Source organism: Pristiophorus japonicus, chromosome 3 (genome assembly GCF_044704955.1).
Source record: "Pristiophorus japonicus isolate sPriJap1 chromosome 3, sPriJap1.hap1, whole genome shotgun sequence".
NCBI lineage: Eukaryota > Metazoa > Chordata > Chondrichthyes > Pristiophoridae > Pristiophorus > Pristiophorus japonicus.
This window is the reverse complement of record NC_091979.1, coordinates 101,896,545-101,910,827: the sequence shown is the minus strand read 5'-3', so window position 1 is coordinate 101,910,827 and position 14,283 is coordinate 101,896,545.

The following is a 14,283-nucleotide window of genomic DNA, read 5'->3' as shown; positions in this document are numbered from 1 at the left end:
GCTCCTGCAATCCCTTTTAAAACGCCCAGCTTTCCCGCACCCGTAGCACACTCCCTCCTTATCAATCGAGCGGCCACCCTCCTGGTGCCATTCCCTTTTGGGAATCGAGTTGGGTTTTACTTCATTTACCCGACCTTTTGAGGTTTTCTCCTCCTCCCGTTGCCTGACCACTGCTTCCTCGGTGAGGTTGGGGTCCCGGGAATCGAACCACAGTTCTGCCCTGGCCTTGAGCCGGGGCAAGCAGTTTGCCATCAGCATCCTCAACTAGCGGCCAGTCTGTACCGCGGAAAGATTCACCCAGTCAAGGAGCTCCTCACAGGCTGTGTGGTATACCACCCACAGCCTGTCCGCAAACGCCTGCCGGGTTTCCCTGTGAGCTGCCTTGTCCTTTCGACCCTTTCGAAAGGACTGCCGTCATCGAAGCCCATAGCCTCAAGGACGGCCCTCTGGACCTCAGTAAATATACGCTGTCCCCTCCGGCATTCTGCCAATAGGGCCTGGTACAATTTTCTGTCCAGAGAGAAGAGCAGCAGCTTGGCTGTCTCTTCCTCGTCGCATCCATTAATTTCCCCTGCCTGCATCACCTCCATGAAGTGGATAGACGGGTCCCCGCTGCGAGTGAGTTTGGCCAAATGGGCCACATGGCCCTGAGTGATTGAACTCCATGGGAAATAATAAAGTCGCTCTCCAGCGCTCCCCGACCTTGGCCACCTGCCTGTGGAGGACCGTACTTGCGCTGCATGACGGGGCACATCCGCCCTTGTTCAGGATCTTTCTGCGCTGGTCCCTCTACCTCTGGCTGTCCCACCATACCCGGTGCCTGGTCACCTGATCCAGCCTTTAACTGACCCTCGGCGGAAGCCTCACATCCCTGCTGCCGAGCGGGACACATTGGTCCTACCCCCAGCCCTGGGTATGCTACTACCTGCGCACCCCACTCCTCCTGGTACACCACCGGACAAAGCACCGATGTCTCAGGAGGTGGTCGGGCGTCTCTTGCCTTTGGATTCTCCTCTACCCCCCAATACTCTCCTTTGTTCCCTGTGGACCCTCAGGGCGACCATCCCCTTTGCCTGGGATAGAGCGTGGGTGAGAGTTTTAATCCTCTCCTGGCAGAGACCGTGATCTGCAAATTCACTGCTACTGGCCACTTTATAGGCTGCCTGTACATCTTTTAATTTATTCTCTAGTTCCCAAATTTTCTGGGTGTACCGAGAGTTCTGTTCCCGGAGGGACCCCTCACTACCCTTGGCCTCAGTGACCTGACACTGAAGATAGTCCCGGCTATTTCGGAAGGTCTCCTCCAACTGCCGGTTCCTTTCCTGCTCCTCAGCTAATTCAGCCAGCAGGTTGTCCCCAACCTCAGCCCGGATAGCAGAGAGCTCCTCTGATTTCTGAAGACTCTGTTCCAAGTCCTTCACCCACTGGTCGAGCTTTCGGACTTGGCGGGTGAGGCAGATAAGCCAGATGGCCTTTTCCACCCTGAGGTTGTGGTCCTTCCCTGCTGTCCACTGAGCAGCAGCATCCACTGGGCGCTCTGCCCGGGTGAGGGCTTGCACCCAAGGTTTGGTGAGATTCACTTTGCCAAAAATGTATGAGGAAATTCTCTCCTCCATTTTAGTTTCCTCTCTTATCACCTCATCTGTTATATTAACATCTCCTGTTTGCTTATGTCCTGCCGCGGTCACCATGTTCTGTAAGGGGTTTTCAGGGAGTGTTGTTGTGCCTTGGGTGTCTCTCTCTGTGCTTCTGCCCTCACAGCTTATGCCTGGCCTGTGAGGTACCCTGAGTGCTGCAAGAGCACCCCTGGAGAGACTGTGTCCACAGCTTATGAAGGGAGTTTTGAGACTCGTGCATCCCCACAGCTTATGCCTAGCCTGTGAGGCACCTGTGAGTGTCAAACACTCCTAACCCCTTCTTCCCTAGCCTGTGACACACAGTTGAGCGTTTTCGAGGCGCTCCTAGTTTCCCTTACACTGTTCTGACATAAGACTCACGATCAGGAGATGTAATACAATAGAACTGAGACAAGGTGATTCCAAGAGGAACTTAGGCTTCCAATTTATTTGACAAGGTGTATCTCAACAAACAGCAATACACCAACAAAACAATCCCCCTAAATCCCACTAAACGGACACAACGAAAATCTTTACACAAGTTTAGCAGTACAATGCCCAACCTCCTACCTTTCCCGGCCTAAATGAGTTGGGAGTTCCGGGGACCAGAGGTTATACTCACTACTGTGCCTTCTGCAGTTTGGTGGTTTGTTTCTTCTATCTTCGGTGTCTTCGGACACTGGTTTTCCTTCAGTGTCAAGAGGCTTGCTGGTTGTTGGATCACGAGGGCAGGGGAACCACACACACTACATCAGAAACACCTTTTTATAGCCAGATTATCCAGTCCGCCTCTCCTGCTGAAATCGATTCTTCCCATTGGTGGGCTTTGTGATTTTGAAAAATGCAGCAGTTTTAGATTATTGCGGTTTTTTTCCACTGATGTTAACCTACTCAAGGTTTGAATGGGTGTTGATTGCGTTGGCCTCCTGTAGCCATTGTGTAGGCCCTTGGGTTGTTTTGGGCTCCCTAGTTTTTTGAAGGTCTGCATAATTTCCTTCCATAGTGTAAACATGGGGAAGACAATAGTCCGATAATGGCTGTGCATCAGTCCCACAGTTTTCGAGCAAGTGCTCTCCCATTGGCTTGAAAGCCCCATGCTTCGGGCTGACTCTGTCCCACCATTGGCCCTCCGGTGTCCTCCCCCGTCCAATCACTGCTCTGCCAAGGTCAAACCGTATCGGTTTCAATTCACAGCACAGACTGATCCCACAGCCCTTTTCCTTCTGGGTAAAATGAGGGGGTTTTCGTCCTTCCCTACACAGGGTAGATGCTGAGAGGAGGTTTCCCCTGGCTGGAGTGTCTAGAACTAGGGGGCACAGTCTCGGGATAAGGGTAGGCCAGAGATGAGGAGGAAATTCTTCACTCAGAGGGTTGTGAATCTTTGGAATTCTCTGCCCCAGGGGATGCTGAGTCTCTGAATAGATTCAAGGCTGAGATAGATAGATTTTTTGAGTCTAAGGGAATCAAGGGATATGGAGATCGGGCGGGAAAGTGGAATTGAGGTCGATGATCAGCCATGATCTTATTGAATGGCGGAGCGGGCTTGAGGTGTCGCAGAGCCTACTCCTGCTCCTATATATTATGTTCTTATGTTCCCCATAACCCTTGAGACGCCTATAGTTCAAAAATCTGTCTATCTCCATCTTAAATATATTCAGTGACCCAGCCTCCTATTGCAGCACAGGGTAGTCAATCTGCTTGCTAATACCGAGTGGCAGGGAAAGAGTACATTTCTGTACAGTAGATCAATTTTTGGGAGATACTTAAATTCAACTAACAATTTTGCATACGATCACCAATAAAAAGATACCAGTTTAAAGTTTGACTATAAAGAACATATTCAGTTGAAAACATAACTATAATTGTGAATTAAACATTTGCTGATTAAATGACAGACCAGTTCACACTTACATTTTTCGATGCCTTACTATTTATGGTAATCATTCCATATTGTGCATTCCCCTTGTGTTCAGACCTCTACTCCTTTGGATGAAGCTGCCACTTAGTTCCAAAGTTACAGTTTCCATAATCTATCATGAATTGGTAGCACTGGGAATCATTAATCTGCAAAATGTTTAACTCAATGTATTGCTGTTCAGCTCATTCAACTCATGTCCCAAGTTCTGCAGTTGCTAAAGATGGTTACCTATCCAGCCAGTCTCTAACATTTGTTAGACATTTCCTGATAGATTACAGCATTATTTTGCTGTAATCTTTAAGCTCTCTCCTCAGAGTTACTTAGAGAGTTGACCTTATGTCAAGCACTGACAGTTTCCAAATCTGTTCCTCTGTTTTAATTCATTAGTCACTGATGATTCCATCACAGTCAGTATGTCAATTGACATTCCTTTCACAGTGGACTGGAATGCAGTCTATTGCTGTCAGAAATGAGCCTTCAGTATTTCCATCTCCCTTACTGATCAACAGCTCTGAGCATATCCTGCTGTTGCATCAGTGCTGTTAAAGGTATGTTCACTGGTTTCTTTAGTATTACAAATACCATCAGGCCCGCTGTAACATAACTTGTTTTCATGCATTCTCTGTGCTAGCAAAATAATATTGAGGTAACAATAGAGTTGAATATGTTTGCGCTGGTGCTTGTTGAATTAATATTTATGCTTTGTGTTTAATATGTAGAATTTACCAATATTTCGCAAATATTCCTTGTACCTATCCCCTACAGAGGAGAAGAATCCCTTTATCCCTTTCTGGACTTTTAAAATGGAAGGAAAAACTTCGGGACACAAATGCGTTTAAAGGGGCAGATGAGGCCTGCAGGGGATAAAAGGGTCATGGAGACCCTCCCCTCCCTAGTGTTTGGACTCATAGGAAAGGGAATTTAATTTGGAACTCGATGAACATTTTGGTATCCTTGGAAAAACTCTGAGGAAGATACCTAAGAGCTTTACAAGTTTAAGATCTCGAAAGGAACATTTTGGAAGAGACTGCCAGAACAGAGGATGGGACTTCACTCAGGAATTGCGTATTGAGCTAATTCAATCTGTCTGGGAGAATGAGTCAATCGATAACTAACAAGAACTGTGAGATGGAAAAATTTGCTCCCTAGTGACAATAAATGCATCAAGACCTATCAGGCTAATCACCGGAGACCATTAGTGGTATGCATGTGCAAATAGACTTATAGAAATCACGGGCCCAGCCCAACGGCCCAAGAGTTTAAACACTGCTTCAACAATGCCAACAGGTGATTTTCCATATTAACACATCATAATCAAATTACTGCTGAACGAGCCCGACAAATTCTGACAAAGAAGAGAGCTCAAAACTAATGAGCAGCTCGCTTGAAACAAAGAGCTGGGCCAGATTTGGTGGGTGATAAGGAAGCCTTTTGGGGGTATATCTATTCCCTGTTTTACAAGGAAAGGACACAAGCAGTCAGAGGTGGGGAGTAAAGAAATGGAGTAGTGGAGAAAACTACAAGAAATCATCAAGGACCGACCGAGCATGAGGCCCACGAAACGGAAAGTTGTCAGCAATCAAATTGACATTCCGGGCCACCACAACAAGCGAAACGACCAACCGAAACCAACTTAGCAAAAACCGAAGAATCAACATTTATTTCCACTCTACAATCTACTTCTGAATGACCAACGGGTGAGAAATTACCAAAAAGGAAAATTATTCCGAACCAAAGAAAGTGGGTACATACCCCATACATCCAAAACGCAACTTACCACATCAACGGACTCACCCTAACTGAAGACTACGCAGTCCGAAGTCCTCTCCTCCGTCCGGGGTACGGCTCGCCTGGAAGGCCAAGTGCAGCGAACCCCGAAACCGCGATTCACCAGCAACTATCAAAAGGGATTGGTGAGCATAGCCCCTGAACCCCCAGAGCTATAACTTAGTTGGTTAGGGGAATTGGGAAGGGGAGGCTGGGATAAATGTATCTGCATTCTCCTCTTTACCCCATTTAGAGTTTAAGCTGTATTCTTTTCCCCACAGACTGTATGTTGACAATTTATTCAATGTGTTGTACCCCTCAGTGTGTTTTGGTATCACTATTCTGTGTGTGTTATTAAAGGTGTGCCTTTTACTTCCTTTTAAACACAATAAAGCCATATTTGCTTCCTACCTTGAAACCGATTGTCTGTCCAAGTCTGTCAATTCATGAGTCTAGAACCAAGGGTGTGGGAGCGATTCGAAACCCCTCGTATAAGGTCAGAAGGGAAAGCTGACCCCCCCGATAGACCACCCCTTACATAATGGCGACCACGAAGGAACTCTGGGGCAAGGGACATGATAAGAGAGAGACTGGTTTCAGGAAAAGAAGCAATTTGGAAGAGGGGATTTCCTTGTATGTGTTTAAGAGGGTAAATGTGGCTAAGGAGTGGGGACTTGATCTATTGTATGCTGAGCAGCTCAATGGACCGAGAGCAAGGACCATAAAAAGTCGATAGAGAAGACCATTTAGCTAATTTGCCTTCAGCGACAGATCCGGCTTCTAGATGAGAATGAGAAATTAAAGGGAGTATTGAGGCAGGCAGAAGAGAGATCCAATGCAAGGGCCACAGTCGGGGAAAGGCTGTGGACCGAGGTGGGACAGTTAAAGGAAAGTAGAGAGCTCACTAAAGAAAGCACAAAACCCAACTGGACCTTTTACAGTGTCAGATTATTGAAGGCAAGAATAGCGAACTGGCGTTGCGGGAAGAGAATTCCTGCCTCGCCAAGCAAGTTAAAGAGTACGGGGAGAGGGTGAGAGACATTCAGGTAGCCTATAAGGTAGCCAGTACCAGGGAATTTGAGGCAGGAAACCACGGTTCCTGCCAGCAGCAGATCCAAAGCTTGAACCTTGCTCTATCCCGGGCTAAAGGCATGGTGTGCCTGATAAACCCGGGTTTAGCCCAGAAACACCTGGTAGAGCAAGGAGAAATCCCTCAGTCACCACCTGCAGCTCCCGGGAACGGCCTGGAGCAGCAGGGGTGCCAGCCAGAGTGCAGGGCAGGCAAGGATTGCGAACTACCAACACTGGCGACCCCGAGTTTTAACTCGGCTTGACAGCAGGTGGAAGCGGGTGAGCCAATACAAGGAGGGCCTGAACCAGGGCCAATGCACTCGGTCCGGCAGCAGAAGTTTGGCCGCCTGGCGCCAATGGGGCAGCAGGACCCCTAGAAAGCAACTTCGTAGTCCCCCACGACACCCAAAAACTGAGGGCTATGATAGGCCACCTAAGTAAGCTCACCCAACAGGGGGATCCCTCGGTACACTTCCTGGAAGTGGAACACACAGGGGATATTAACGGTTGCGATGATTCGGAGCAAGCTAAGCAGTTGCACCTCTCACTAGACACCAAGCTGTGCCATTCCCTCTCTGCAGACAGCAGAAAGGGGCGAAACACGTACGCTGCGGTTAAGTAGGAGGTTCTAGAGGCCATGGGTATGAACGACGGGAGTTCTTTCTCCCGAGTGGAGAAAACACTGCAGCTCTATGGGAAGACTCCACAGGTTTTCGCCGACAGGTTGTGGCCGGTCTACGAAAGGGCCTGTGGTGGAGTTCTTGACCGGGCCCACCTGAACCCTAACAAGCTGGCTCACTGGCTCCGCAGCCTGGTGGCAAACAGCTTACCTGGAGTAAAGACAAAAGCTGAGGTCTGGTTCGATCCAAGAGATCCCAGAACCACCGAGGAGGCAGTGGTCAGACAGTTGACCCTGGCTTACCGGAATGGTGGAGGGACAGAGGAGCCCTCCTCTAAAGGGAAGGTCCATGAGATTAAACCCAACCAAGGCAAGAGAGAGTGGCATCAGGAAGGTGGCAACCCTCCCCACAAAGGGGCGAGTGTTTCGGGTGTGGGAAAAGTGGGCACTGGAGGAAGGACGGAACCCCTGGAAAGAGACGAAGGGAAAGGTCGCTCCAGCCCCAGCCTGTAAGGCCAGCACAGGAACACCCGATTCATATGAGACACTCGTAGCCACCCTACAGACACTCATAAACGGACAGAGAGCAGTAGCTATCGCAACCGGTGCAGTAGCCGGTACGGTAAAACCCTCTGCTCCAACCCACCCAGATGCATGACTAAAGCCAGCACAGCCTGTGTACCTCTGTTCCCTAGAGTATGATGCCTGGACGAGACCGTGCGTTACGATGGAGGTGGAGAATGTGAAAGGGACCTACCTGCTAGATACTGGTGCTTCCAGCACCCTTGAATATGCAGATAACCTGGTGACCTCACCTCTATCGAATGGGGTCCCGGACAGTCAAGTGGGGTTCACAGGCAGTGAGCAAACTGGTCCGTTTTCCATCCCGCTCACCATTCAGTTCGGGACACTCAAAACCAAATGGAAGTGTGTCCTGATGAAACGGAAGCAGGAGGGAAAAGGGATCCTGGGGGCTGATTTTATCATTAGCCACCAGATCCTAGTGGATCTCAGGAACCACTGTCTATGGGGAGCCACAGGGATAGACAGGGAAAGTGAGGTGGTGGTGATCCCAGAAAAAGGTGCCAAGGGAACGTTGTGTACCGTGAAGCCAAAGGAGGGTTACGACTTGGAATTACTGGTCAGTAACACCCCAGTGGAGTACCAGGCATATTTACGGGCACACCTTGCAACATTCACCACCCACAAACATGACTGCGGCAGGGTAATAGGGGTGGAAGTTAGTATAAAAGGGGACCCCATAACCCGACCGCAAAAGCAATATAACTTCCCCAAAGAGGCGGAGGCAGACCTGACAACGGCGCTGGGATCACTGGTAGAACAAGGGGTGTTAAGACTGATAGCTACCCATGTGAACTCTCCACTGTGGCCGGTTAAGAAACCGGATAACTCATGGAGGGCCACCGTGGACTATCGAGTACTAAATAAGAATATCCCTGCCTGTGCACTCGCTGTAGCAGCTGTAGTGGACCTCGTAGGGAGCATTCCAGCATCCGCGACCACGTTCACGGTGCTGTACATTTCAAATGGGTTCTGGTCCATTCCTTTAAAACGGGAGGACCAGTACAAGTTTGCCTTCATTTTTAAGGGCCAACAATACACGTGGAACTGTCTTCCCCAAGGCTTCCACAACAGCCCCAGCATTTTTCACCAATGCATGGCAAACTGTTTAAAGGGCTTTAGCAGACCCCAGCATGTGGATGACCTGCTCCTGTTTACCGATCAGGGGGAGGAGCATGGCCCACTGCTGGCCGAGCTGCTGGAGCAGCTAAAAGAAGAAGGGTTTAAAGTAAACCCCAAGAAGGCACAGGTCAGCCAGAAGGAAGTCAAATTCTTGGGGCTGATTGTGCGCGCTGGGGAAAGGGCCATAGACAAGGCTAGAGGGGAGGCAGTACAGGAGTTACCAGCCCCCAATACAGTGACAGGGGTAAGATCCTTTCTAGGACTTACCTGGTACTGCAGAGATTTTATTGAGGATTATGCAGCCACTGCAGCCCCTCTGCTTGGGCTCCTACACAAGGGTGTAGAGTGGGACTGGGATGAGGGTTGCGAGGCAGCATTTAATCAGCTCAAGAAGGACTTGCAGACCGCGCCAGCCTTAGGAGCGATTGATGTAGGAAAGGAGTTTTTCCTGGAAGTGGCAGCCAGCGGAGACCGTTTGAGCTCAGTGCTGCTTCAAGAGCGGCACGGCCAGTTGAGGCCGGTGGTTTACTCCTCCAGGATCCTCACAGATGTGGAGAAGGGGTACTCCAACTGTGAGAGACACCTCCTACCCACACATTGGGCAGTAAAAAGATCCTTGATCTTCACGGGAGGGTCTCCTCTAACACTCCTATCCCACCATACACCTACTCAGATGCTCCGAGATGGGAGGATTAAGGACGGGACGGTGAGCAGTGCCCGCATTGCTCGCTGGACCCTGCTCCTCTCCCAGATGGACCTCAGAGTAGAAGGCCCCCGCGAGCCAAGGCTCGCAGCCAACCTAGTCTACCCAGGAAAAGCCCATAGAAGGGGTATAGGAGGTGAACATTCGCCTTCGGGCTGGGTTACACCCTACAGGCCGGGACATCTACGTGGACGGGTCCAACACGGTATCTGCTGGCGAGCGACTCACAGGGTGCGGAGTCTATGACCAAGGGTAGGTGTTGTCCTGGCAATCAAGCTCCCCAGCACCATGAGCAGCCAGCATGCTGAACTGTCCGCCGTAATGTACGTGGTGACCCACCCCGAGGAATTCCCTACCCCGTACACAATTTGCTCGGACAGTATGTTCACCTGCAATTCGTGTACGGAGTACTTGGCTATCTGGTCCCGTCGCGGATACACGTCCGCTGACGGGAGACCCCTGGCAATCAAGCCCCTGCTGGAGAAAATCATGACAGCGGTGGGGGAAGAGGGAAAGGTCTACATACATAAGGTGAAGGCCCATTCAAAAACCGAACCCCGTGCAGAGGGAAACCAACAGGCTGACAAACTGGCCAAAGAAGGTGCCCGCATGGGAAAGTTGTGGGACCCGTATGACACCGTCCGCATAGCAGCGGTCAGGAATAAGAACAGGCCAGCAGAGAGTACAGGGATAGCCTTGGCCCCGGACTTAAAAACAGTTCAGGCACAGGACCCAGTCCTGAAAGCTGTCCTGAACGCACTAGCTAGAGGAAAGAGAGTAGAAGGTCTGGACGGCACAGCAGCCATTACCGTTAAGGAAGGCTTGCTGTTTAAAGAGGGACAATGGGTCGTGCCACAGCAGCACCAGAGGGAATTCCTAAAACTGGCCGATGAGGGTCCAGGAGAGGGACACCCCTGGCCTGAGACCACCTGGCAACGGGTGGAACAGGCAGGTTGGTGGCCGGGACTCAGGGAGGACGTCTGCGAGTTCTGTGCGAACTGCCTGGTGTGTGCTGCGAACAATCCTGACCCCCAGAAAAGGAAGGTGTCCCTAGGACATGTCAGGAGGGTAGGGGGACCATGGCAGTCAATCCAAATTGACTATGTCGGGCCCCTACCCACCGCCCAGGGAGGCTACAAATACTGCCAAGTCCTGGTGGACGTGTTCTCAAAATGGGTTGAAGCCTTCCCCTGCCGAACAGCCACCACAGTAGGGACAGCTAAGATTCTAGTGAGGGAAGTGTTCCCCCGATGGGGACTCCAACAGTTTGTGGAGTCGGACCAGGGGAGCCATTTCACCGGGCAGGTAATTCAGGCAACCCTTAAGGTGCTCAGCATTGAGGGGAAATGGCACGTTGCCCACAATCCACAGTCGTCGGGTATTGTGGAGCATTTAAACTGCACCATTAAAGCAAGGCTGCGGAAGGAAACGGGAGACTCACCCCAAAAGTGGGTGGAGGTCTTACCATTGGTCCTAATGGGGATCCGAGCCAGCCAGTAAAAGAGCACGGGGTATTCCTCATACGAGCTCATGACTGGCCGGATCATGCGGACCCCCACCCATGTCCTAGCCCCGGTGCTCACAGAAGGTCAGCTCAGAGAGGTGAACCGGGACCGGTTTGTCAGGAACCTGTTTGAACACCTCAAACAGATTCACTGGCAGGCTGCTAGTAACATGGGCAGACAGCATCAGAGTAACCAATTGCTGCTAGAACCCAGCAAACATCACGAATGGGAGATAGGGGACCAGGTCATGGTAAGGAACTATGCTCGGGTAGGGGTTTTTGAAGCATTATAGATAGGGCCATACAGCATTGTCGACAAAGCAAGCCCGATGGTCTATGCCATAAAGCTGCCACGCCGTACTAAGTGGTTCCACATCAACCAGTGCAAGCTGTACAACCCAGGATCAGCCAAGCACAGAGGGCAGCCAGGAGGGGTGAACCGTCGTCAGGACGGGGACCCTCCGTTGGCCGCCCCCGATGGCGGAGGGCCCACAGGGAATGTGGCAGGCTCAGAAACCGTGCCTTTCGGGGCGGTGAATTGCAGTACTGGAGGGGCTATCTCACCCATCGTTTGGGATTCGGTCGCACCCCCAGTAACCGAAGCCCTGAGAAGGACCCTCCGTACACCACGGCCAAAGATACTGTGGTCACTGACATCTGAGCCTCAGTGATTCTACCCTCGGAGAAGGGCAGCCCGACAGGAAAGGCCGAAGGTCAGAAGTACAAAGGTCGCTCAGAGTAGGGACGCCCAGCCAGCCGCCTCCAGCGGTGAGGGACTCACAGGAGCAGTAGCAACGAGCTGTCCCAGAGACATGGGTCTCCAGCTCACCAGCTGTGGGGAAACCCTAACATCCAGGCGGCTATCAGGCCGCACAAGGCACTCTTCTCTTAATAGATCCCTAAATTATAATATGCAACGTGTTCTCAAATCAGAGATGTACTTCAGGACTTTCCTTAACAAACTTAACAATAGAGGCCCCAAGACCCATTTCTGATATTCCTTCCAAATAGTCCCACTTTCCGAGCTATGCTATTCCCTTCTCAGCTCTTAATATTTTCTGTGACTTGGCAGCTGGACTGGATTTTCGGCTCATTTGCGCTTCGGTTAGTGCCCTGGCGGGGTGTTAAATGCTGTTTTTGGGCGTTATGCTGGGCGTCCAGGATTTACCGCCTGGGCAGAAGATTCGGCTGTTGGTTTGCACCAATGCAAAAGCTTACCACCCCGCCCTCCATTTTTAGCTTGATGATGACATCAATCATCGTGCAATGCTGTGCTAGTGCCCCGGATGGAATATTCGGCCTTAACGCCTCATTTAACACCCGCCCCAAGATACACCTGAAAAAACCAGGCAGTCCCAGGTATTGGCAGCATTTTTAAATGGAGGGATGGGGATCCTACATCGCAGGTCATATTGATTACAACTGTTGCGCATATAATGCTGTGTGAAGCTCCAACTTGAAAAACGTCATTCTTATCTGCCATTACAACTTCAGTGAGAGAATGTAATGGGGGCATTGCTAGTTCACCAGCATATCATACTCCATGCTATTGCCAGGTGGTGTCAACCTAGAGAAAGGACTCTTGGCCATGTCGGCCCATAGATGATGAGAGGCCGAAGACCTCCAGGGAGGAGGGCTAACCCCCCACGGGTTTACAGGCACCAACACTCAGACCTCCAGCTCTCTAAGGAGCAGTGTGTGAGAAGGCTGCGCTTCCGAAAGGAAGTGTTGACAAAGATATGCCATCTCCTACAGACAGACCCATGGCTGCACCGCTCTGGAAGCAGTCGTCAATACTCCCCTCAACAGGTTTCCGAATTCATTGTGGTGTGCTGCTTGGCCATCATGAGGGGCCAGGCATTGCCAATAGGGATTGCATGCCCACCTCAGGAGGAGGAGGACAACAAAGAGGAACCTGGCAAGGCCCCCATTGGATAGCCACCCCATCCACGGGGGAGGCACTTGCATGTTGCCAGCTCATAATGGACCGGCTCTCCTAAATGGAGGAAACTGAGGGATGGAGCTAATACTGGACATGCTATCTGCCCCCTTAAAGGCACATCTCCGGTGAACATTGGAATGATACACAAGGCACCAATGGCAAATGATGAGTCATAAATTTTACTGCAACAGAGTCACAAAAACACCCCCACCAAAACAAAACTATACAATATACAACATTACGTTGCAGGGCACTAAACAACAATGAAACTTCTTTACCACCGTAAGTTTTGGCTCGGGCGCACAAAGTCCATTGTGTAACACCTGACTTAACGCCAACGCTCCTCCAACTTACATTTTCACCGAAACTTGAAGTCAGAGGAGCAAATTATTTTCAGGTGCTAACTTTACCGCCCTGCCGCAATTAACCCGAAATCCAAAAAGCTCAAAATCCAGCCCAATATGTTCTTTTGTGATTATCTTACTGTTGTTATTTTTTTTCTAATCTTTTTAAAAAATTCTTGGACATTACAATCAACCAGCAGAAAGCCTTCTCCCATGCTTCCCCATGGTGCATGGGTTTGGCTGATAAATGTAATTTCCAAAAATTATAGATCCCCTGGCCATAAACGTGGCAACAAGCTCACCTCTTGCTCAGCAAATTATTATTTCTTGGGTCTTTTTTTCTCTGGTTGTCATTTATATGGTTAGCTCGGTTGGTTGTATTGCTCACAGTGACTTATAGGGAGTAAAAGCTTTATTTCTGGATTGTTCAGGTAGTCAATTGTTATTATTATTGATGCTTCAAGACCACAAATCTTAACCTGCTGCTGATGGTAAGTCACAATGCAATGTGATTCATATTCAGCTCTAATAATTCAGCAGGAAAATTGTCTAAAGTACTTCTTTATCCAATACTCCAAGTACTTTTATATAGGAAGCTCACAGCTGGGCATGTATCCCAATTAAAACTGAGAAATGTAAAATAATGAATGTATTTCAACATAGCAGCAAATATTTAAAAATATATATTGAATGAGGTGGATCGTGAAAAAAACTGGGTTGTGATGGTTGCCATGGAAATTAGAATGCTAGTGTGTAGAAACAAATTGATCTAAGTCCAAGGAAATGTTCCATACTCGCTCTTTATAAAGGAGAAATTAGATAACTGGAGTATTGTGCCTAACATTGTTCATTGTACTTGTTAAAAGACAATGGAAAGAATTTAAACTAGGGCAACTAGAATAGACCCAGATCTGAGATCATTCGATCTCAGATAATTAATATATGAAGAAAGACAGAAGAGCTAAATCTATTCTGATTCAACACTATGTTTGTGTTGCAGAATTCAATATATAACACTTGAATTAATGGCTTGTGTTATCAGAAATAGCATTCATAATGCAATCTGTTGTTTGTAATCTTTCTGTATGAGTTTGA